The sequence below is a fragment of the Pogona vitticeps genome, chromosome 3 (assembly GCF_051106095.1).
Source record: "Pogona vitticeps strain Pit_001003342236 chromosome 3, PviZW2.1, whole genome shotgun sequence".
Lineage (NCBI taxonomy): Eukaryota > Metazoa > Chordata > Lepidosauria > Squamata > Agamidae > Pogona > Pogona vitticeps.
Window position 1 is genome coordinate 176,317,322 of NC_135785.1, and position 25,872 is coordinate 176,343,193.

General features: G+C 40.0%; 1 long non-coding RNA gene across 1 annotated transcript in view; it reads left to right on the plus strand.

Moving 5' to 3' along the window:
• Window positions 1-25,288, plus strand: part of LOC144588149 (uncharacterized) — a 156,105-nt gene extending 130,817 nt beyond the window's left edge. The window contains exon 2 of the long non-coding RNA XR_013543518.1: window positions 25,164-25,288. This is a non-coding gene — a long non-coding RNA (uncharacterized LOC144588149). The remainder of the gene's footprint in view (window positions 1-25,163) is intronic.
• The last annotated feature ends 584 nt before the right edge of the window (window positions 25,289-25,872 follow it).

A 25,872-nucleotide genomic window follows, 5' to 3' on the forward strand; every position in this document is an offset into this window, starting at 1 on the left:
AGGATTCTTGCCCACAATAGTAGATATGATAATTGTCTGAATTGAATTCGCCCATTCTTGTCCATTTTAGTTCAGTGATGCCCAGGATGTCAATGTTTATTCTTGCCATCTCCTGTTTAACCACATCTAGCTTCCAATGGTTCATAGATCTTACATTCCAGGTTCCTATGCAGTATTTTTCTTTGCAGCACTGGACTTTCCTTTCACTTCCCGGCACATCCACTGCTGAGTGTCCTTTCAGCTTTGGCCCAACCACTTCATTAGCTGTGGAGCTACATGTACTTGACCTCCGCTCTTCCTCAGTAGCATGTTGGATGCCTTCCGACCTGAGGGGCTTATCTTCCAGTGTCATATCTTTTAGCCTTTAGTTTCTATCCATGGAGTTTTCTTGGCAAAGATACTGGATTGGCTTGCCATTTCTTGCTCCAGGTGAATCACGTTTAGTCAGAACTCTCCAATATGACCTGTCTGTCTTGGGTGTTCCTGCATGTCATAGCCCATAGCTTCTCTGAATTACTCAAGCCCCTTTGCCACAACAAGGCAGCAATACATGAAGGGCACAGCAGTCTGTGAAGGGGATATTTTTTCAAATAACCCACAGAAAAAGCTTACTGCAGGTTATCTCAAAAGTTTAGTTCCTATCTCAGTCAATGTTTATACAGACAACCCTCGACTTACAAACTTAATCCATTCCGGAAGAAAGTTTGTAAGTCAAAAAGTTTGTAAGTCGAATCAGCATTTCCCATAGGAATGCATTGAAAAGCAATTAATCTCTTCCGGCTGTTTTTGGTTCTTAGGTTGAGGGGCAGTTTGTAACTCCAATAATTCGTTCCCATAGGAACTAATGCAAAGCTGGTTAATCCGTTCCTACCACTAGGGGCAGAATTTTTTATTTTTTTTTATTTTAACCTAAGATGACTTAGGTTTAAAAAAAGGAAAGAAAAGAGGGAGGGAAGGAGGGAACAGACACCTTTTCAATAGAACACCTTGAAAAGCACCTTTTCAGCCAAGACAAGCACCCTCTGGGAAAAACTAAGTACCTTTCAGACAACATATCACCTTGAAAAGTATCTTTTCAATCACGTCAAGCCAATACAAGCACCATTTGGGGGAAAGGGGGGCAGCAAAGGAGGGAGGGAACACCTTTTAAAAATCCAAAAATCAAAAATTTAAAAAAGGCCAAAAAATTAAAAATACAGTCCGTACAGCACTGTACCAGGCAATACCAGGCCGTACCAGGCAGTCTGAAGACTGTCTCCAAATCCACTCTCAAAACGCTGGGAAGAGCGAGGAAGCAGACACCCTCTTTACTGGCCAATGGTTAACTGAAAGCTCAAATTTTGTGCTTTCCCTACCTCCTGCGCGTTCTTTTTGGTTCGTAACCCGAGTCTAAGTTTGCAAGTCAAGTCAACATTTTTCTATCAGAGCGGTTTTTAAGTCAAAATGTTTGTAACTAGGGCCGTTTGTAAGTCGAGGGTTGACTGCATAGTCTTATGCTAAACAAGAATACTTGGTAATGAACATTTGGCTGTTTATCAAGCATTGGTTCCCAACACTGGGGTTCTTGAGAGTTTTGGACTGTAACTCTGAAAAATATCACAGGAATCTGGCTGTGTTAACTAGATGTTATATAACTGGATGTTATATCCCCAATATATTTATGGCGACATAGTTGGGGTCCCTAGTATAAAGGTAATTTTGGACTGATATTCCCTCTGCAAAGAATATGTCAAAACTAATTATTTAATTAACATGCCAATAGCAGCAGTTGAAGACGCTAATTTTCCCTCTGTTAAACACTAGCAACAATGAATTTGTGTCCCGATTTCTAACATTTAACTTTAAATAATTTTCAAATCTAATGGTCTAGGCTCATCTTGTAGGGTTGTGGTGGAAGAATGAACCTTAATAGCATTAAAAGTTGCTTCAATGAAACATCCTAAATGGCGTATTAAAAAGCTAAGCATCTTGGTGTATTTATTTTTTAAGGAAACATTTATTGGTTCAACCATGAACAGGGGTGGTTCATGGTCCAAAATTGCAAAATAAAAATCCTTCTGTCCTTTAAAGCATGGACCACTTATGGTCCTCAAACACAGGAAATTTTCACTGCACTTCTTGAAAATTTTACCAGGATGGGAAAAACCTGTCCAACTGCAGCCAAAATCTTACATGCACAAGATAAATGGCATAACTCTCAGCAGCTTCTTGCTGCTAATTAATGAGTCCCTGCTCGGATTTTTGGGCCCATGTCAGTCCAGTGAGTTGGCATATGCCTGAAATTCCAAGTGGGGACTCACTAATTAGCAGCAAGAAGCCATTGTGACTTATGCTGTTTGCTACTAAAAGTGTAACTATGTAACATTCTGTATGTTTATTCTTTTGTTACACGAATATCAGTATTTTAGAGATACAATGCAAGAAAGATGACAGAAGGGGTGCAAATTGCATCTTTTAATGGCAAATTCAGATAATGAATGCCAAGAAAAAAGGAGCTGAATCAAAACCACTGAGCACACATATCTAGAAGTGGTGCTCTGTCTAGTGGTGAAAGACTACTGTTTATCATATCATGTTTTTTTCTTACTTTCCTATTTTGCATGCATCAAGCTTTGTTTCACGATTGATGAATGAAAAGTAAATTCTGCCTCAATTTACAAATCTGATTTCTGAAGCATATGTCTTTAAGGAGTTCATGTTATGGGAGGGGACACAGGCTAATTGCAGGGAGTACACATTTGTCCTCAGTGTCTAGTTCATTCAGAGAAACAAGCAAAACATGTCCATCCCTGACTTCTGCATAAGTACAGAAAAGTATTTTAAAATAAAAAAGGGAGCAAACAACAACCATAGCAAGCAAGCAAGCAAGCAAGCAAGCAAGCAAGCAAGCAAGCAAGCAAGCAAGCAAGCAAGCAAGCAAGCAAGCAAGCAAGCAAGCAAGCAAATAAATAAATAAATAAATGGAGGTCAGATGGTCTGCTTCAGCTCCTTAAAGTTGATAGAATCCTGGAACTATAAACCGGAACACACCAGCCCCAGAGGGAAGATAGGCGACAGTGTTTTGTTGTCCCATAGGTGCACTTCAATAGTGTTGTGTGGCTTTTTTCAGTAGGCTAAGAGAACTGCATTGATTGATACATTCAAAGACCAAATTCAAAACTTGGAGACGTTTGCCGGGTAGCAACTCACAGAACCATCGCTAGTCAGCAAGCTGGCTGTGGTAGTCCGGGAACTCTTGTCCTCAGTCCCCTGTTTCAAGTTCTACCACAGTGGCAGCTTAGAATCATGCATTGGATGAGATGTTTACTAAGTTGGGCCAAGAAGAAAGTAGAGTTCCAACAGCATTAATGTAGGAAAAATACTTGCATGTAGCCCTAAATATTGGTTATTAATGGGACGCAGCCTGTTGTTTCTAAATTCTTTCCCGTTCCTATATAACAATATATTAGATGAAGTTTACTCCCTGGACAGGATGTTAGAATCACAAAACCTCGTCACAAAACCAAACTGTGCACATCATTCAAGATTTCTGCTGAGAAAGGCCAGAATCAAAACAAAGTAGGTGGACAGGAGTTGCATTCTCCATGTACTAAACCATCTCCAGTCTTATTCCTACTAAAGGTCCAGGGTTGTAGTTGAAAGAGCAGAGTATAAAACCTAAGAATGTGTATATCTTTATCATTAATAAAGTTTTGTCCCTGAGGATTTGATCAGAAGATTTTATTGAAATATTAAGGTTATATGCACCCTTCCTGCCTGCATTTAGGCACATCCTACCCTCTGATTGCTTTCCTTCCCCTCCTTTTCTTGTTGTCTCAACATACTCCACACTGTCTTCTGTACATTGTTCCATGTGAAGGGAGTCCTTTTGAGTATATTGGTTTTGAAATTTTGATTTATATTCTCTTATACAATCTTTATTGCACTGCTCCCTTCCATGCAATTTCCTTTGTTCATTTTTAAAAGATACCCACTTCTTCTTTTTCTTTCCCCCCCATTTTTATTATGTCACATTCCCAGGGGGCTGTAATTGGCAGGTGGGTCATAATATACATTGCTGATAGACCCATCTGTCTTCCTTTCTCTAAGGCTACAATCCTACACACACATATCTGACAGTAAGTCCCATTTAACAGTGTGGGGTTTACATCTGAGAAAAAACAAGCACAAGGCTGCGCTGTAGCTCTTCCCCTCTTCTCCTCTTCCTCTTTCACACCTGCAGGCTAAAATATAGGTAGTTCTCAAATTACATCTATGTAAGTACATTAAAAGGGGGTCTTTTCATGGTGCAACAGAAAACATAAAGGTTACAACAGCCTCTACCATCTGTTCTCAGTGGATGGTCTGATATTTGTCTCACCCCACCCAAATATTAGTTAAATACATAAACCGTTCTTTAAAATTGCAGTGCTAAGCACATTTGTTGGAAGAAAACTGAGGAATGAATATCCCATTGGTCATTTAGTTACATTCTTGATATACTTTGTTCTTGATGATTGAAGCACAATTTTTTGTCATCAGGGATAGGAATAAATTCTTACCAGGGATTCAATACCTAAAATACGTCTGAATAAACGTAGTTACATATATCCTAAGGTATTCTTATTGGCAACACAAATTAATTAGGCTGTGTTAGTACTGCTGTTAACTCCAATGGCAATAGTACCATGACTCAAAAAATGTTATTCACATGGAGGGCAGATCATGGGCCAGTATGCATAGCTGGACAATTTTGTGATCATGTACTGTTTGGTGCTCACATCATAGTTAGCTACAAGACAATACATATATTAGGCTGGTATCTCTGGAGAGACTATTTTTGGGACTCTGCTGCCTGAAATGACTTGGGGGCTGGCTACATTAACAAATAACGTGTGATATACTCAGCATTGGGACAGTCAGATTTGCATAATCTTCCACTGACTACATGATATACAGGTGAATGCAAATCAGCCAAGAGTCTCCTCCCCCCCCCCCCCCCGGTCTCAATCCACAGTTTCTCTCACAGCTACTGGGGCTTCTACTTTAGAATGGAGTGCATTACATTGGTTCTGGCAGTGCAATTGCTTGAGCTCACGTAAATAGCTGTTCGGTTTAAAGCCATTCCATCTCCCCTGCACTGAGAGAGGAAGGGCAGCAGGGAAACTGTTTGCTGTATGAATCCTTTCCTCCTCACATCTGTTACCTGGGTCTCCCTCCCTCCCTCCCTCCCTCCCTCCCTTCCTTCCTTCCTTCCCTCCCTCCCTCCCTCCCTCCCTCCCTCCCTCCCAAGGGGAAAAAAAAGACCAAAGGAAAAAAAGAGTAAGGAATTGGGAGAGAGAGAGACAATGAAAGTTATCAGTCTTGTTTCCAGCTTGTTAAGGTAATTCTGCTGTAACCATGCCTCCTGTAAATCTGAGTGGCCAGAGCAGAGCCAACTTAACAAGTTGGAAACAAAGCTTTTGACTGGCAATTTCCTCTCCTCTTTCAGCTGACTCCTGTATGGTCGACTAAAGTGAATTAATCAAGGGAAATCTGATTTCCTGACTCTAACTTTAGAGCAGATCCATTCACATTTCCCCTGCTGTGTAGCTGCACCCACAGGTAGCAACTAAGGAAAGAAGTTATTTTGGTCATTATAGGAGAGAAACCAGAGATGTTAGGACTATTTTCCAGGCAGAGAATGTCACAGAATTTGGTGCCATTTTAAGTACAGAAAAACAGTAAATGGCATAGTGAGAATATGGCTGGAAAGTATTAGTTAAAGGGTGGGGCTTGGGGCAGCCCCAGTTCCCTCACACCCATCAAATTATACAGTTTGCTAGTTTGTGCAGAGCTGAGAACATCCACTTCGCCATTCTCCATGTTAATGACACAAGTTATTATCATTACATATATTTTTATGCTTTTAACTGTAATTTATTGTATTGTATTTTTGTTCTTACTGCACTTTATGATATCTGATTTATGCCCCCAAATGTATTGATATTGCATTATTTTGTTATTATGTTGCTTGTCTATTTGTTGTAAACCACCAAGAGTGGTCCTGGCTGCCAGATGGGTGGCAAACAAACAAACAAACATCATGAAACATGATTTAAAATGGCTTGTTCCCCATATACTGTAAGTAAGACTAACTATAGATTGTCCAGGTTTAGTTGAAGGCAATAAATCAAATGAATAAAAAAGAAAAACGAAAGCTTTGGGTTCCATCCTTGTGGCCATGCTACAGAAAGAAAGAAAGAAAGAAAGAAAGAAGGAAGGAAGGAAAGAAAGAAAGAAAGAAAGAAAGAAAGAAAGAAAGAAAGAAAGAAAGAAAGAAAGAAAGAAAGAAAGAAAGAAAGAAAGAAAGAAAGAAAGAAAGAAAGAAAGAAAGAAAGGGAGGAAGAATGCAAGCCCAAAAGTTGATAAGCATACTGAATCACCTTTTTGTGTTACATCTGAAACATGTCAAATACATACAGTGGTGCCTCGCTTGACAAGGATAACTTGTTCCATTGAAATCGCCGTACAGCGAAATCCTCGTCAAGCGAAACGAAAAAGCCCATTGAAATGCATTGACACCGGTACAATGCATTCCAATGGGCTAAATACCTCAGTGACCAGTGAAGATCCTCCATAGGGGCGGCCATTTTTGGTGCCTTTAAAGCGAGGAATCCATCCTGAAAACACAGTGGGCAGCCATTTTGTACAGCGGGTGGCCATTTTAGAGCCATTGATCAGCTGTTTCTACATCGTTGTTTAGCGAAAAATTGGTTCCCGAGCCAGGGAACCGATCATCGTTAAGTGAAATTTCCCTATCTAAACATCGTTTTGCGATCGTAAAAGCGATCACACAAATTTCAACGTCAAGCGGTTTCGTCATTTAATGAGGTAATCATTAAGCGAGGCACCACTGTACTTCACATCTTAATGATGTCATGCTCAGCTAAAAAAGGGCACCGCTACCAACTGTTTTGTTTTGCATGTCTTTATAATTAACGATACACGACTGAGCTTCTTTCTTCATTTTTTTTTTCATTTGTAGTCATTTTAAGGAATTCTTTCTTTTTAACCATTGTAAGGAATTGAGGGAGATGGACATGAATTGAGATCTTCAATTTTTCAGCTTTTTGTTTTGGAAGCAGAGAGGAGATGGGGTAGTAGTTTGAAAATACCACCAGCCTCTCTTTAACCTCTGGTAACCTTGCCATTCTTTGCATTAAAGCATCTGATATTAAAGCAGATTGCTTTCATGCATCCATAAGTAATATCATATGCTTCACTTCAGTCTATGCTCTAGCTAGCTGAATTCCCACTGCCTTATGCCTGTGAGGCTCAATTTAAATGTGAATCTGATGAGGCACGAAGAATGTACCCATGTGGCATCGTAGGCACACCCACCATTTCATTTATACTGGGACCTTCAGCTACAAGGCATGTTATCATGCCAGTGGCACATTGCCCATCTAAGCTATATATCTCTGGAGTGCCAACTATGCACACATAAGAGAGGCAGTCTTTTTAAAATGAGATATTGCCTTTTTTTAAAAACTCAGATATTGGCAAAAATCCGGTCGGCAGTATACTCATGTAACACTTGGTTGTGTGAGTGGTGGCACCTTTTTCAAAGAAAACCTTCTTGCACAAGAGGTCCTCTGTCTGCTGGCTGATCAGGCAGAGCACTATACCCCGCAAACAATGTTGGACACTGGTCAGCCCAGGAGGGTGTTGAAAGCTTCCTCCATGAGCTCAAGATCCCAGTTGCACATGTACTGGACTCTTGGTTCTGCAGGGTTATTTTCTGAACTCGCACTGCAGATGCAATGAAGTTTGCAAAATTTTGAAATTCTAACTTAGAAAACAAACTGCAAAAACTGAAACAACAAAAGCTCAACCAAATTGGATGTTACAAAAAAAAAAATCCCACCCCAAAACAAACAAAAAACACATGGCCTTGATTTCCATGAACAAATAGGGTGCTGGAGCAGGAGTCAGGCATAGGAAATAAAGTCACAAAGTTTCTCTCATCCAGATGTGCCAGGAACCAAATCTCAAGATGGCTCTTCCCCCCCCCCCCCAAGTCTTACCCTTGTCTAGGATCTACGGCTCAAAGAAAATAGCTCTACAGACAAGACAAAATATGACAGGTACAAATGTGTTGTTTCTCTACAATGACTTGCCATTCCACTGCCCTTCTTGTGCATGTCTGTCTGTCTGTCTGTCTGTCTGTCTGTCTGTCTGTCTGTCTGTCTGTCTGTCTGTCTGTCTGTCTGTCTGTCTATCTATCTATCTATCTATCTATCTATCTATCTATCTATCTACAGTATCTATTTAAATACAGGGCAAGGGCAGAGTGAACTGGTGGTAGTACTGACAGATCCGAGTACCATATGTGTCGACCCTCAGCTGCCTAAATTGTTTTTTGTTTGTTTGTTTGTTTTTTGCTCAAAAGGAATAGAAATTCCTTTCTTGTCCAATTCTCTGGCTTTCTAACCTAAAACTTCACAACCAAAGTCCTTTCTTAAGGATTTCTCCCACCAAGTGAGCTGAACCAAATAGCCCATTGTGGTTACACATATGTATATTGGTGGGGGAGTGGGGCTTCGCTCCATGAGGATTTATATCGCATCTTGTTCCATGAGTGCCTGAGGTCCAGGGCTGGCTGTTCCGTTAAGGCAGAGTGAGTGGACTCTCTTAGGCAACATATCTGGGGTGTCATGAAACAGAAACAAATTGTTTGTTATTCTATTTGTTGCACTGTAGGGGATGAGGGTGCTTGCGACATTGCTTGCCTCAGAAGCCAAAATAACTTGCCCTGCTTTGGTTACTATGCATCTTGTCTTGAGTGGTATCAAATACTTTGGGACAGTTGCAACACGGCACCATGTGGGTCAGTGTGCAATTTGTGCAACGTTTAAAACAGACTGTGAGACAGAGGGCGAGAGAGATACCCCACTTGCTGGAGAGCCATCCCCCCTCAACAGCAAAACTAAGGAAGAGAACTGGAGACCTCTCTACAGAGAAATCTCAGCAGGAGACAAAGATAGAGGAATTGACAGAAGACATGCAGAAAATAATGATGGGGGGGTTCAGGGAGAAAAGGCGGGAAAGGAGAGGAAAAAAGAGGGTGGAGTTTGAGGCAGGAATGGGGGGGTAGAGATAGAGAGGAGGGAAGAACAGAAAACAGCGGCCTAGAGTGGTCGTTTGATTAGATAGGCGGGGTATAAATGCAATAAATAAATAAACAAATAAGCAGTTACAACCTGGTTGGGAGTGGGTGTGGATGCAGGATACATGGACTGGATTATGGGAAAGATTAAGGGTTCCCAGAGAGGAGGCAGATTATAGAAGGAGATCGGAGATTCCACCTAGACCCTCTTATTGGGGAGAGGCCGAGGCGAGAAAGTGGAGAAGGAGACTGAGAGAGGAGAAAGAACAAGTAGAGAGAGAGAGAGAAGAGAGAAAGATTGGAATGGAGAGTAAGGGAAATGAAGAGAAGGAGTTACAGGGAGGGTCCTGGAAGAGTCGAGACCCCGATGGACAGATCCTGTGGGATGACGACATAGACGAGGAGACCATGCCCCTGCTGGAAGGCCAGAAGGGGCAGATCATAAGAGATGGGGTCCCCCCCCCCGATTTGCTGGGACTGTGGAACAATAGTTTTGGAAACCCGTTCCTGTTTGAAGAATGGAGACCCCTTCCAGACCAGTTGGCAGAAGGAGAAAAAACTCATAATCATGTTCCAGACACTTCTTTATTGTTAAATACACCAATAAATCTTTCACCTGTTTCCAAGCAGCAAAAAACAACTGATTTCTTTGAGTCAAAGATGGAGCCAAAACCCGAACCCTCACACAGACCTCATTTAAAGATTCCATACGTGCTAAATACCTCCTATCCAAAGCTACTTGCTTTTCAGCTTTTTTTTTTTTTAAAGGAACTTGAACGGAAACACAGATTCACAATGCTTGCCTGCAAAGAAGACTCACAAAACATGTCAGCAGTAATGTAAACATTTTGATCAGAAAAAGGTGATGTTCGAAAAGGCATCTTGCAGTGATCCTGGGGGGTGGGGGGAATCTAACTTGCTGGTGCAACCATCCCTCATTAATTAATGCCAGAGACAAGTTCGATCTCAGCACCATGAAGGGGGTTAAAAGGGATTTGGTCTTTATTTATGAGCCCATTGCTTAACAACTCCCTACCTCCATTGTAATCAATTGTTATTCGATAAGAAATGTAGAGTATATTTGTCAATAGATCTCTTAATTGGGATGTGATTTATTGAGAATATTAGGAGCTCTGTGGGCTACTTTCATGATATTTGAATTTCCATAGCCTTTGTCCTGTCTCATTTTCTTATTCTACACTTTTCTGTGCTGCACCCCATCTGTTCAATTAGGCTTTTATAGACACCACACTTACTTACTTACTTACTTACTTACTTACTTACTTACTTACTTACTTACTTACTTACTTACTTACTTACTTACTTACTTACTTACTTACTTACTTCTTTTCTCCCCATAGGAGACCCAAGGCACCTCACAACAGCTAAAATTATAAAGCAAAAATCAGTTTTTAAAAAGCATATAAACATCATATTTAAAACAATTAAATATATATAAAGATTAAAAATCAAGATTAAAAATGATTTCAAGAGTATTTAAACATCTGTGAGTTAATGGACAAGCATTCCTGAGACACTCCCTGCTTAAAAGCTTGCCTGAAGAGGAAGATCTTTGCCCGACAATGGAAGGACAAGAGGGAGGGAGCCAAGCCGCCTCGAGTAGACGTTGTCTAGAGGGGCGGGGTAAAAATAAAATAAAATAAAATAAAATAAAATAAAATAAAATAAATAAATAAATGAATGAATGAATGAATGAATGAATGAATGAATGAATAAATGAATGAATGAATGAATGAATGAATGAATGAATGAATAAATAAATAAATAAATAAATAAATAAATAAATAAATAAATAAATAAATAAATAAATAAATAAATAAATAAATAAATAAATAAAGCTGGCTTCTCAGGGCAGTGCATTCCAAAGCCAGGGAGCAGCCACTGAGAAGGCCCTCTCTCATGTCCTTACCAAATGAACTGGGTGTCACACACCCCAGTTCCCCTGTTTGTTCTTCTACACACCCAGGTTCAGTTTCGGGTATGACATTTAATTTTCACTTTTTTCCGCTGCCACCAGTGGATTTCTTTTAACCACAATGTAAATTATTTCATTCAAACACTGGCTGCCAATCATTGAAAGTTTTTTTAAAGTTACAGATGTTCTTTATTTATTTACTTAGAATCACAATCATTGAAATGTCTTCTTTTGTTCACTTATTTGCCATTTAATCAATCTGTGTATTTACTTGTTACTATTCTCACTTCTAACTTTGACTATCTATCTTTTTCTCTAACCTCTGAAATCCTAACTCTAACTCTTACTCATCCCTAACTGAAAATCCCTAACTGATCTTTAACTGTCTTCCATTCTCTTCTTATATTTCCTTGGTTCCGCCCCTTCTGTTCAACCATTGGTTGCTAAACCAGGGTTCCATTGTGATGGACAGGAGTGGTTACTGACCTGTCCGTCACACTTGGGAACGTGGTGAAACCAAGAGAAGGACCTCCCCAGAAGATTTTAAAAGCCCAGAAGGGGTGATAAAGTCGTTCAAATAGCCTGAACCCAAACCATATAGGGCTTTATAGTTAATAACCACCACTTTCTATTGGGTTGGAAACAGACTAGCAGCAAGTGAAGCTCTTGTCATAAAGGAATTCCATACTCTCTATAACTGTAGCGAGCGCGCTGAAGCCTCTATTATCTCAGGCCTCCAGGAGGTGCTCACTCTTCTTTCGTAGTTGCTGCCACCAGGTATTGCGGTTTCAATACCAATTATTCAATGAGACATGTGTTACCTTGAAAGTTAAACTTGTTTATTTGATTAGTAATATGTAATAGGTAAATCACAAGTTGCTAATCAATCTCTCTCACTCACTGAACTCACTGACACACAGAACCCTACTCTCACTGACTTACTGGCTCACTGGCTCACTGACTCACATACTCCTTTCATACCCCATACACCCCCCTTTATATCCAAGCCCCTCCCCCTTTAGCACCACCTTCCGTTGACTCATTGGCTCCTTTTCCACTGCTCAGCTGTGACGGACAGGTGAGGGCAGGGCTGAACGCTACAATAACCAGCACCAGTCAGCAGTCTGTCTGCAGCATTTTGAACCCAATCTAGTGATGCCATGATGCCATTACGTTGGATTTACACCTTTGCCCTGAAAACCATCAATGATTTTTGGATATCTTTCTTTTTAGGGTGCCTGCCATTTCCTCTCTTGCTTTTACTTTTAGTACTGTGCAGCTCCTCATGTTTATTTTATTTACACAGCCCAGAATCTACAGAATGTTACGATTGGCATGAGAGCTTGGAAATGCATTATTTTTGGACAGCTGGCCATGAGAACTGGAGGATTCTGGAAACAGTAGTTTAAACAATTAACTTCCTCGGGTTCTGATTAGTGCTGGTTAGCTGAGGGATGTTTGGTTTCTTTTTCCCAATAGCAATCCCTCGTGCCACATGGTAAACTGCTGTTGAAACTGCCAAGAGATTCAAAGATTGTGTTTGAGGTCTGCTCCAAAGAGGGAGGGAGGAAGGGAAGGTCAAAATCCTCATGAGGATTTTTAAAATACATTTTCAGAAATGTAACGTGGGAGATAAGTTTTAGAAGTAGATTACAACAGTCATCATAAATATTAAGCCAGGGATTGCCTTAATGGCTTTCTTAGTCAAATTCACTTTAAGCATAGGTTTAATACAGGACTACTTAAAATGTTTGTATGTGAAACAAAATAAAAAAGTTAAAACAAACAAAAATTGGTGGCACATTGAAGACTTTTTTGCATTTGTAGATCTGTTCAGGTAAAAAGGTAAAGGTAAAGGTTCCCCTTGACATTTTAGTCAGTCGTGTCCGACTGTAGGGGGCGGTGCTCATCCCCGTTTCCAAGCCGTAGAGCCAGCGTTTGTCCGAAGACAGTTTCCATTGTCACGTGGCCAGCGCGGCTGTACACGGAACGCTGTTTACCTTCCCACCGAGATGGTACCTATTTATCTACTCGCATTTACATGCTTTCGAACTGCTAGGTTGGCGAGGAGCTGGGACAAAGCAACGGGAGCTCACTCCGTCGCGTGGATTCGATCTTACGACTGCTGGTCTTCTGAGCCTGCAGCACACAAAGGCTTCTGTGGTTTAACCCGCAGCGTCACCGCATAACACTTCAAGAGTCTGTAGTGGAGAGAATGATGGACTAGGAGTCAGGAGATCCGAATTCAAATGCCAGTTTAGCCAGGGAAACTCACTGGCAGGCACCCCAAACAATGGTAATGGTGAAAACTGATCTTAACATATCTCTCATACCCTGAAAAACTTATTATTTGATGGCACATAGCACACATACATAAAAAACTAACTAGACTATCTGTGAAATAGTTTTGCCTATAAATTCTATAGCAATCACCCACATTAAAGAATTAGTTCCAGAAATCACTATTAACTCAGGGTTGTGATTAGTGATGGTCCTGAATGGTTTGGTAGTTTGTGCCAGTTTGTTTAGTGGCCAAATGGGTGTTCTGCACTTCTCAGCCCCGCCTCTGCTGGTGGTTCCCCACCCAGAGGCAGCACCCAAGGGACGCAGGGCAGGGAAGCCAGGGCGCTGCTTCTGAGTGGACATCCACTGGTGGAGGCAGGGCTGGGTTGCACTGAACACTTGTTTGGTCACAAAATGGACTGGCACAAACTGTGTTCATGCCCATCTCCAGTTGTGATATACGTATCCACCTCTCCTTAAACTTGCACAGGGATCATTATCTACCCCTATGAAGCAAGGCTTGGGTGTGATGGTGGTGGTGTGGATTCAGAAACAAATACCTTCCTTCAAGTGTATTTAATGGGACTAATTGCATCTCAGCCTTACAAACTTTGCTGAGCTGGTTACTTGCATTAACTGAAGATTTCGGTGACCTAAATATAGATACATCTGTGAACTACTATGGACAGACAGTGTAAGAACTATTCAGTGCTGAGATTTCTAAAACAAATGGTTTGTTATGAATATTGGTTTGGACATACTGGGAGAAGACCCATCATTGATCTACTTTAAATCTCATTGATTTCAGTGGATCTGTTTTCAGTATATCTTGGTTCAGTCATCAGTCCAACGGAGACTACAGCCAAGATATCAGAAGAAGACTGAGTGTTGGAAGGGCAGCAATTAAAAAAATTAGAGAAGATAATCAAGTGTAAGGATGTGTCACTGAAGACCAAGGCCAAGATTATTCACACTGTTTATCCCCAATTACTATGAATGGGTGTGAAAGCCGGGCAAAAGACAGTGAAGAAAGCTGACAGGAAGAAGTGGATCCGGGCTGCCAGAAAGACGAAAGTGGGTTCTAGATAAAATCGAGCCTGAACTTTCTCTGGAGGCAAAAATGATGAAATGGAGGCTGCCATACCTTGGGAACATCATGAGAAGACAAGATTCATTGGAAAAAAACAATAATTCTAGGAAAAGTTGAAGGCATCTGGAAAAGATGAAGAGCAAATATTAAATGGATTGATTCCTTAAAGGAAGTTTACAAAAACTGAGCTGAGCTGTTGTTGACAGGGCATTTTGGAGATCATTCATTCACAGAGTCACCAAAATTAGGAGGCAACTTGATGACATATGACAACAATTTTCAGTATGACTAAGTGTGGATCCAACTCGTTATGCTGCCTGTGAGTCTGTGTATGCACACACGTGTGTTAAAGGTGCTGGAAATAGTTTCCAATGAAAACATTTTGTAATTTTATTCAAAGATCTTTAAATATTTGTACCTCTAATTTTTTACATAGACGAAAACAAGCAACTTATGGCACAAATATATCAATTCCTTTTAATGGGAAGAAAGCACGTATAAAACAATAACCTAAATCAGTTTCTAGATCTAAGAAAATAGACCCATAGAATCAATAGAAATTTTATAAGTCAGCACTTATTTAAACTGTATTTAAATATTATCTTTGCTCTGGTTGGGACTAGTAGGATTTGTTGAAGAATTTTGTAATTTTGCTTAAATTCCTCTTGCTGCACAGCAGACATGTAGGAACTCACAGAGCAGAATAGCTTCAGGTTCCCTATATTAGTTCACCCCTTTTTCTCATCAAAAGATTTCCTGTATGGAGAATTAGTGCAGGGAAAGCGCCCCAGAGGGAGACCACAGCCGCGATACAAGGATATCTGCAGGCGGGATCTGAAGGCCTTAGGAATGGGCCTCAACAGATGGGAAACCTTGACATCTGAGCGTTACAGTCTCAATAACTCACTCTGAGACATTGACAGAAGAATAAAAAGTTTCATTAGTTACAGTGAACAGATAACAGCAAGACTGAGAAACATGGCTGACTGACTTTCAGGAACAGGCCTCAATAGACTCACAGATTGCTTCCAACAGACAAAAGAAAGGGGGAAAGGCCCAAGCAGAGAAATAAGGCTCTCTTTGAATTGAGAGGCCGGGAAGGAATGATTGACTAGTGCTGGATAGATCTGACAGTCACTTTGGCCCAGAAAGGCTACTCCCAGCCAATCCTACTAAAAGCAGCAGATGAGGTTGCCAACAGCTCCAGCAGGGTTTTAGCCAATATTTCAAGCAAGAGAAAAGTGCTTTCAAATGCTTTCGAAGTTTAATAGGACACTATGATGCAATTCAACAGCAGCAAGAACTTAGGTTGCAAAATATAAGATGTTACTGGTGCAATACAAAGATATTAGAATCATTTTGCTGGCGGTATTGTGATTTCAGACAATGGCTTAGCATAGTAAATCACATTGGAGTAAGCCCACTCAGTCAGTGGGAATTTGGTGAGTCAGTTCCTCTGTACTTTCCATTGATTCAAATCGGGCCTGCTCTAGTTGCACAGTAAGGAACTTACAGCAGAGTCATCTCACCAAATCCCCATTGATTCAATGGGTTTACTCCATTGTGACTTACTGCACTAAGCAACAGAATTTTATCATTTAAGGAACTGTTGAAACATCTGCAAGTGTGCAAACGTATTGCAATATATGATGCTGGATATTATATAAATTAAATCTAGGCTGCTCACTCTCACCAACAACATCTATATTTCACCATGAAGAAATTACAGCCTTAAATTGACAGAGAAGTTCACAATAATGCCACAGGGATTAAACATAATAACTGAAATCTTGTGGCTTAGTGTAACAAAATTAGTAATGTTTAAGCCTGCTCAAATCCAGTAAATAAAAAGTCCCTGGTGCAAATTCCAGGGGGAGAGGAACATATTGGCTTATTGCAAGAGCCCCCCCTCCCAAGAATCATGACAAGGCCTTTTTATTTATCAGTTGGGAATAGAAATTTTTCTAATTTTGGAAATACAAAATTTTCATTTATCTGCACTGGGCAAATTCCATAGACAATCCTCATCCTAAAATTGAGAGGATGATTTTGCACCTGTCCGCCTTACAGTTGATAAAATGGAGGAGAGAGAGAGACAGAGAGAGATGGAGGGAAGAAGGATTGGCCACTTTATTTACCACCACAAATTATATTGTTTGAATACACAGGGATTCCAACCAAGATTTTAAAGGACTGGTTACTCAAAATCCTCTCCATAGATGGTAAATCTCTTGCTTTGTTCCACATTAGGTTCTTTTTTTAAATTTCTACCAATTTAGGAAGGTTCTTAATTTTAGAAAAATGAAAAATGAATTAGTCTCTACTGTAAGGGCATTGTGATGTATTTTACATGTGTACTACATAAGATGTATTTGTATATGCAGTAAATAATGATTTTTATGTTGTTGTTGTTTAGTTGTTTAATCGTGTCCGACTCTTCCTGACCCCATGGACCAGAGCACGCCAGGTTCTCCTGTCTTCCACTGCCTCCCGTAGTTGTGTCAAATTCATGTTGGTAGCTTTGATGACACTGTCCAACCATCTCGTCCTCTGTCGTCCCCTTCTCCTCTTGCCTTCACACTTTCCTAACATCAGGGTCTTTTCCAGGGAGTCCTCTTCTCATGAGATGGCCAAAGTATTGGAGCTTCAGCTTCAGGATCTGTCCTTCCAGGGAGCACTCAGGGTTGATTTCCTTTAGAATGGATAGGTTTGTTCTCCTTGCAGTCCAGGGGACTCTCAAGAGCCTCCTCCAGCACCACAATTCAAAGGCATCAATTCTTCGGCAGTCAGCCTTCTTTATGGTCCAGGTCTCACATCCATACATTACTACAGGGAAAAACCATAGCTTTGACTATTCGGACTTTTGTTGGCAAGGTGATGTCTCTGCTTTTTAAGATGCTGTCTAGGTTTGTCATCACTTTCCTCCCAAGAAAAAGGCGTCTTTTAATTTCGTGGCTGCTGTCATGATCTGCAGTGATCATGGAGCCCAAGAAGGTAAAATCTGTCACTGACTCCATATCTTCCCCTTCTATTTCCCAGGAGGTGATGGGACCAGTGGCCATATTCTTAGTTTTTTTTATTGTGAGCTTCAGACCATTTTTTGCACTCTCCTCTTTCACCCTCATTAAGAGGCTCTTTAATTCCTCCTCACTTTCTGCCATCAGACTGGTATCATCTGCATATCGGAGGTTGTTGATATTTCTTCCATCAATCTTAATTCTGTTTTGGGATTCCTCCAATCCGGCCTTTCGCATGATGTATTCTGCATATAAGTTAAATAAGCAGGGGGACAATATACAGCCTTGTCGTACTCCTTTTGTAATTTTGAACCAATCAGTTGTTCCATATTCAGTTCTAACTGTTGCTTCTTGTCCCACATATAGTTTTCTAGGGAGATAAATAAGGTGATCAGGCACTCCCGTTTCTTTAAGGACTTGCCATAGTTTGCTGTGGTCCACACAGTCAAAGGCTTTTGCATCGTCAATGAAGCAGAAGCAGATGTTTTCCTGGAACTCTCTGGCTTTCTCCATAACCCAGCACATGTTAGCAATTTGGTCTCAAGTTCCTCTGCCCCTTTGAAATCCAGCTTGTAGTTCTGGGAGTTCTCGGTCCACATACTGCTGAACCCTACCTGGGACGAAGCGACAGGAGCTCACTCCGTCACATGGATTCGATCTTACAACTGCTGGTCTTCTGACCCTGCATCACAGGCGTCTGAGGTTTAGCGCACAGCACCACCACGTCCCTTAAATGATTTTTATAGATACACACAAACTCACACTCGCACTCGCACTCACACTCACTCACTCACACACACACACACACACACACACACACACGACTGTTGAGAATTTTGTTTGGTTGACTTTTACAGGGACTTTCAAATTCAGTTTTTTAAATAAATCAAGTGACTTTATAAAATATAAGTTTATACTAGATTTCTTATGTGAGAAGGAGGAGTGGTGGAAATTATTGCATGCTGGCCCCCTTCCTCTTGTCTTTCTGTTGTCATGCAAAGAAGCAGTAAGTTATCTTGGGAATGCTGGTTTTTAACTTTTCAGACTTAAAATGCTTTTGAATTGTTTTTAAACTTGATTTTTAATCTTAATATATGTTTAATTGTTTTTAAAATATATGTAGTGTTTTTTTAAAATCTGTCAAAAAGTTCAAAATTGTTAGCTGTTGTAAGCTGACAATAGGGAGAAAGGTGGCAAACAAACAAACAAATAAATGTGCCACTTAGTTCCTTCTGAAAAGAAAGAGGAAAACAAACACTATGCAGAAGGTGTTCTTAGTAAATCTAAGGGGAATTGCAATCCCATTTCCATTAAACTAAGAAAAAGGCTGAGTTTTTAAAAGGCGAACGCTAAGTTATCCCAGTCTTGCTAAATTTATTTTTTACGCTGACAGGTTTTTAAAAATGGGAACAGTTGGAAAAATAAAAGCTGCTGTCAATAAGCTGCTTATGTATCTTTAAGCTACAGAGGAAAATAAAATGAAATATTTGCTTTTCTGATTCCGCTACACAAAATCTAGAGTTTCATTCTCTTTTGATCATAAGCTGAATATCTACTATGTAAAATAATGATATGGTGATATTTAAAACCCTGACCATCTTTTCCTTTAAAACAATGGTCAGACAAAATTTATGTTGGACAAAGGAGTAGGTGACCAAGAAGATTTTCTTCCAAAGAGGTCTTCATCTTTGATCCAAGCAGGCATGACTCCACCATGTCAGCATCATATTAGTACCAACATAAGCGTGTTGTATTTTTTTTAAAACGCTGCTTCAACACGTGTCATTGCATCAGTGTTTCTACAAGCTTCACAACAACCTGCGCCCTGGTAACTACATGTTGATTGAGGCACCCTTATGGAAAAAAAAAAGATATAAATGTTTGTGGTTAAGGTGATAACCCTTTTGTTTTCTCTGTAATCCATCACAGGACTTGTCAGGGCTGACAGCTCAGGCAGATTTTTTTTTTTTGAACACCTCTTTATCTGACAGCTCCATGCATCATAAAGCAGCAAACAGAATTAGATCAAAGTCTACCAGGCGCACCAGCCTTGGTAAGGTATGCAGTCCTGTTTGTATCTTTATCCAGGCTCTGACAGTTCATTTTAACTGGCAACAGGAGTGAAGGAGTAGCACCGGCTGGGGATGGGGGTGGGAGTTGGGCAGAAGGAGAGAAAAGATGAAGAGAAGGTGGAAGAAAGTTTCTTTCAAGAAGATACAGAAATACTGCATTTTTTAAAAAGTGTGCTGTTATATCACGTAGCATTTCTCCCTGACATCTGTGATGCCCCGGTGTACTTAGGAGCATTGTAATATCCTTACAGAATGTACAAAAGCCAGATTGTCAGAGGAAAGGCTTAACCAGCATGTGAACTGGTTTATGTACATTGCGCACGCGCGCGCACACACAACTTTTTGTTTCATATCAATAGCAACGATTGACAGTGCTCTGTTTCAACAATGGAATAATGTCCATCTGGTACATGCCAGATTCGTAAGGTTGCTATGACGGAGAACGAATTTACTGAGCGCCTCTGCAAATTACACAGGGGAGAGACCCAGGTTTTAGTAGTGAAATAAAGAAGACCTAGGAAGGGGGGAAAAAAGCAAAAGAAAACAAAAAAGAATGAGAATATGTATCTCAGCCTAGCAACTGGAACACCACCAAAGTGAAGATATTGAGAAATGAATTTTACTCATAAAATCTGTTAGGGAATTAACTGTATGTGGAAAGGCTAACCTTTCAAAGTGGCAGCTCAGCCAGCCTGAGAAGTAATGAATTACAAATGACTAGAATTAACATGGAATTAATTCCCTTTCCCCTAATAATGAAGGTTTCATTACTCGACCTTTGTAAATAACAGGCAATGCCTTCAGTTTATTTGTGGTTCAGCTGTTCACATTTTCAGCATGTCACTCGGCTGAATGATCAAGGAAGTACATCATAGGACTCAAATGCTGGCATGTGGGAGTTGACAGTGAGGTACATGAGGGAAAACATAGCCAGCAATTCAAAAACAACAACTAAATAACGTTTTAGCTACTTATGTGAAACGGTCATTTAGTGCTATAATTGTAACTAATTACTTTGAAATGTAACTTTTCAAGCTGTGCAGCAAAGCAAAGCAGGTACACTGGCATGTTGCAGAATATCTGGGTGTGAAGGAGGCAAAAGGTGTTGAGATGAGTATCCTCACAGTTACACTCCTAACAGGAATAAGCATCAGATGTTGATGGAGAGATGTAGAATAAGATTTTTACATATTGATTCATGATCATCACTATTATAATTGCAGGCACTGATCAATAACAAAATCTACATGTATATTGGGGATGGTCAATCTTTGACTTCTTGACTGCAGCCCCCGGCCAGTGAGGGAGTTGCAATCAAGTTGCTGGTACCCTTGAAGAGGGTCCAGGGTATTTCATTGGTGCAAGATGTGGCAGCTAGTATGACAGCACACAAAATTGTAATCATATGATCTGGAATAAAGAAAGACTCGCCCTGTTGCCAATTGCTTACTTGACTTAAGTCAAGACGTTGCATTTTAACCTTTAAAGTCCTAAATTGCTTGGAGCCTAGCTGCCTAAGGGACCACCTCTCTCTTTATGAACCTACCTGGATGTTAAGATCTTCAGAGGAGGCCTTCTTAAGAAGACTAACAATTGCACTAGTTTGCCTAACATAGCGCTTTTCCTGTTGTGCCTTCCAGACTGGAGAATGCATTTTCTTTAAAGTTTTTGAACAGTTCTATTCTCGCTACTTTTAAGAAGGGTATAGAAAGACATGTTTTTGAAAATTGGTATATAATGTTTAATCTTCGATATTGTTTTAAACTGTGCACTTAGTTGATTTTAATAGTTTCTATGGTAGTGATGATTTTCTTTGATTTGAATAATTTTTATTTTTTTATTAAGATTGTAGAACACTTCGAGCACTACATTGTAGTGGAAAGGTGGGGTGTAAAAATCAATCAATCAATCAATCAATCAATCAATCAATCAATCAATCAATCAATCAATCAATCAATCAATCAATCAATCAATCAATCAATCAATCAATCAATCAATCAATCAATCACTGTTCTAGAAGGCCCTGCCCTGATGTATTTAATGATTTAGGACAGTGGTTCTCAGCTCTTGGCCTTTCAGATATTTTGGGCCAAATCCCAAAAGCCTCAGTCAGCATTGTTAAAACACCTGGAGGGCCACAGTTTGTGAGCTATTGTAGAATGCTGTGTGTATACTTATAATTCCTCTGGAAACAAATCAATCTCATTGCCCTCAGAAAGCAGGTATGTTACTGGAGCTGAGAAAAAGCATATTTTATAACATCTTATTATATCCACTGCTGTGTAGTGAATACAGGAGAGGATTAGGACTCGGGAGGCCTGGGTTCAAATTTGCACACAGCCATAGAAGCTCGCTGGGATAGTGGAACTGGCAAAACCACTCCTTAAATATCTCACATCGAATAATGAGTTAGAGTTATTATAAGTCAGTTCCAACTTGACAGCACATAACATGACAACTAACATCTTATAGTGGCCATTATGACACAAAAACACCCTTTAAAATTGCAGTACTCACTGTCCTCTAAATGTTCCTGAAAGCTGCCCTGGAACTTCCTTTTAATCACCTTTAATCTGTAATTCATTGACTTGACTAATTCACTAGACTGATGCTTTCATGATAACCATGGAAACAGGGGGAAAATCCTTTCTGTTTCATATGAATGCACATGTATAAAAGCACTCATACACACTAGCAGATTATTTATTTTGCCTGAAAGACTTCTGGGTGGATATGTATTAATAAAGTGGATGAGAAGGGGAACTTTCCAAGGTGATAAATCAGGTACATCCTGAATTTGTTATTGCTATATTTTTAAAAAATTATATTTTAAATATTTCACTGCCTTTATTTTACAAGCCACCTTTCAGAGTAACTTCCCTGAGGGTTGCATATAACAAAACATAGAACACAAAAGGCCAAAATCCTGTTAGTTAAGCCCACCAGAATAACAGAACGAGTGTAAATTTCAGCAGGGAGCTGCTGCAAGTTAAGAGGTCAGCATTGCCATTTGCTGTTGTGTGCTCAGTAAATACCAACTCTTCTTAACTTGTAGTAATTCACCATCAAGATCTATGCAGATTCCATTATGCTGGTTAAAAACATATTAAGATGGTCCAGAAAATAGCAAAAACTGTTTAAGACAGATAAAAGGAATGTTGAAATGTTCAACATTACCAGTTAAACACAGATTGTACCAAACGTGCAATATTAACAGTGACAGTTAAAAGCAGATAGGGCCAAGTGTACCATGGCCCCAGTAGAGCCTAATTTAATTAGAGCCCCAAAGAGAGCTTAGGGTTTGCTTTAAAGCCTGTAGTGACGGAGTGTAATGCAGACACGCACTTAACTTATTGTGCTTCCAGATGGCCAACTCTTGGTCCCATCAATTGGAAGACATCATGCAGCTGTTCCGTCTTCCCTTCCTGCTTTGTGATAGGAGAAAGACAGAAATGATGGGAAAAATCACCTGTCAATGGAATTTCAGTATAATGAGACAAGATGATCGCACAGTAAAATCCTCAATTGGAAGCACCTTTTGTTTGGCTGATAGATTTCTTATGTTGGCTGAATACCTGATATTGAAAAAAAAACCACGTCTTTTCCAGGCACTGCTTCACACTGGTCTACAGTGTAGCTTTGGAATTCTGTACAAGCATAAGATCCTCAGCACTTCAGATCTGATTTTATTTTTATTCCACCAGAAGCTGTACAGTGTGTAACATAGCCAGAAAAGAGAAAAGTATTCTCCTATAGAGAGGAGACAGACTTGTAAAATGTGCATCTGTTAGCATGTAGATGGAAATTTTAGAAATACTAGTGTAACTTATATAGAAATGCAGTATATCTTGCCAGAGGGAGAGAGGCTATGACTAGGTAGGTGGCTTGTAGGGCTGCATTTTCTACAATCTAGTCACAGGCAAGTCCAGGTCTTTTTCTGCTCCTTCATATGCTTGCTTAAATTTAAACCAGACTTGCACAAGACAGCCCCTCAAAAGTAAACATCTTAGAAACTGAGAAGATTAGAGTACTGTACTCTGTAAACTGAGTACATGACCACCATAAAATCACCAATTCATTCTCAGTGGGCTACAAACAATTTTAATTCCAAGTTAAGTAATCTTCTTGTCATTCTTTCTTTCCTACCAGAGGATGGAGGTCATCTTGGCTATTTTTACTTTACACATGGAAACTCTAAACAACATTGTGTTGCATCCAAGCCAATACTGAAGGTCCTTCAGATAATAACATCCTTTGCTTCCTGACCCCCCCCACTTTATTTTATTCTGTGAATGGCCAACTGTAATAATCTGTAGTTTTTGTTTTCCCTTATATGACTGACATATTTAAAGCCTCTTACGTGCTGTATGACTTCATAGTCATTATCCATTCACTTACTGCTTCTTTGTCGGTCACCCTCTCAATCCAAGTAATTCTTAGTTTTGGATAAAGTACACCTGGCAAGAATAAACATCGACATCCTGGGTGTCAGTGAACTAAAATGGATGGGAATGGGCAAATTCAATTCAGACAATTACCATATTTACTATCGTGGGCAAGAATCCCATAGAAGAAATGGAGTAGCCCTCACAGTCAACAAAAGAGTGGGAAAAGCTGTAAAAGGTAAAGATAAAGATTCCCCTTGACATTTTAGTCAGTCGTGTTCGACTCTAGGGGGCGGTGCTCATCCCTGTTTCCAAGCCGTGGAGCCAGCGTTTGTCCGAAGACAGTTTCCGTTGTCACGTAGCCAGCGCGACTTAGATTCGGAATGCTGTTTACCTTCCCATCGAGATGGTACCTATTTATCTACTCGCATTTACATGCTTTCGAACTGCTAGGTTGGCGAGGAGCTGGGACAAAGCGACACCAAAGAAAGAGGTTCTTCTCATTATAGGGGATTGGAATGCTAAAGTAGGGAGTCAAGAGAACAAGCCGGTCATCACAAATACTCTTTTCCAAAAACACAAGAGGCAACTCTACACATCGACATCACCAGATGGGCAATACTGAAATCAGATTGATTATATGCTCTGCAGCCAAAGATGGAGACACTCTATACAGTCAGCAAAAACAAGACCTCAAGCTTAAACTGAAGAAAGTAGGAAAAACCACTGAACTAGTCAGGTATAATCTAAACCAAATCCCTTATGAATACACAGTGGAAGTGAAGAACAGATTTAAGGAACTTGGTTTGGTGGACAGAGTGCCGGAATAACTATGTATGGTGGCTCTTAACTTTGTACAGGAGGGAGCAACAAAAACTATCCCAAAGAAAAGGAAATATAAGAAAGCAAAGTGGCTGTCCATCCGGGCCTTACAAATAGCAGAGAAGAGAAGGGAAACAAAATGCAAGGGAGATAGGGAAAGTTACAGAAAATTGAATGCAGACTTCCAAAGAATACCAAGGAGAGATAAGAGGGCCTTCTTAAATAAACAGTGAAAAAAAAGAGAGGAAAATAATAGAAAGGGAAAAACTAGAGATCTGTTCAAGAAAATTAAAGGAACTTTTTGTGCAAAGTTGGACGTGATAAAGGATAAAAATGGTAGGGACCTAATAGTAGCAGAAGACATCAAGAAGAGGTGGCAAGAATACACAGAGGAATTATACCAGAAAGATCTGGATGTCCCGGACAAGGTCTAGAGGGGCGGGGTAAAAATCAAATAAATAAATAAATAAATAAATAAATAAATAAATAAATAAATAAATAAATAAATAAATAAATAAATAAATAAATAAATAAATAAATAAATAAATAAATAGTGTGGTTGCTGACCTTGAGCCAGACATCCTGGAGAGTGAAGTCACGTGGGCCTTAGAAAGCATGGCTAACAAAAAGGCCAGTGGAGGTGATGGCATTCCAGTGGAACTATTTAAAATCTTCAAAGATGATGCTGTTAAGGTGCTACATTCAATATGCCAGCAAGTTTCGAAAATTCAGCAATGGCCAGAGGATTGGAAAAGATCAGTCTACATCCCAATCTCATGAGAAGAGAAGACTCCCTGGAAAAGACCCTGATGTTAGGAAAGTGTGAAGGCAAGAGGAGAAGGGGACGACAGAGGATGAGATCGTTGGACAGTGTCATTGAAGCTACCAACATGAATTTGACACAACTACGGGAAGCAGTGGAAGATAGGAGGGCCTGGCGTGCTCTGGTCCATGGGGTCACAAAGAGTCGGACACAACTAAACGACTAAACGAAACAACGAATGCTTCATTCTACTTTAGAGCAGAGTTCATGAGAATAGTTTTAAATGCATTCCATGACAACAGAGACAATGTTTTAGACCCTATCAATCCTGTTGGATGGCTAGTTGGCTGAGCTCTCTCAACTTTAGATTTAGA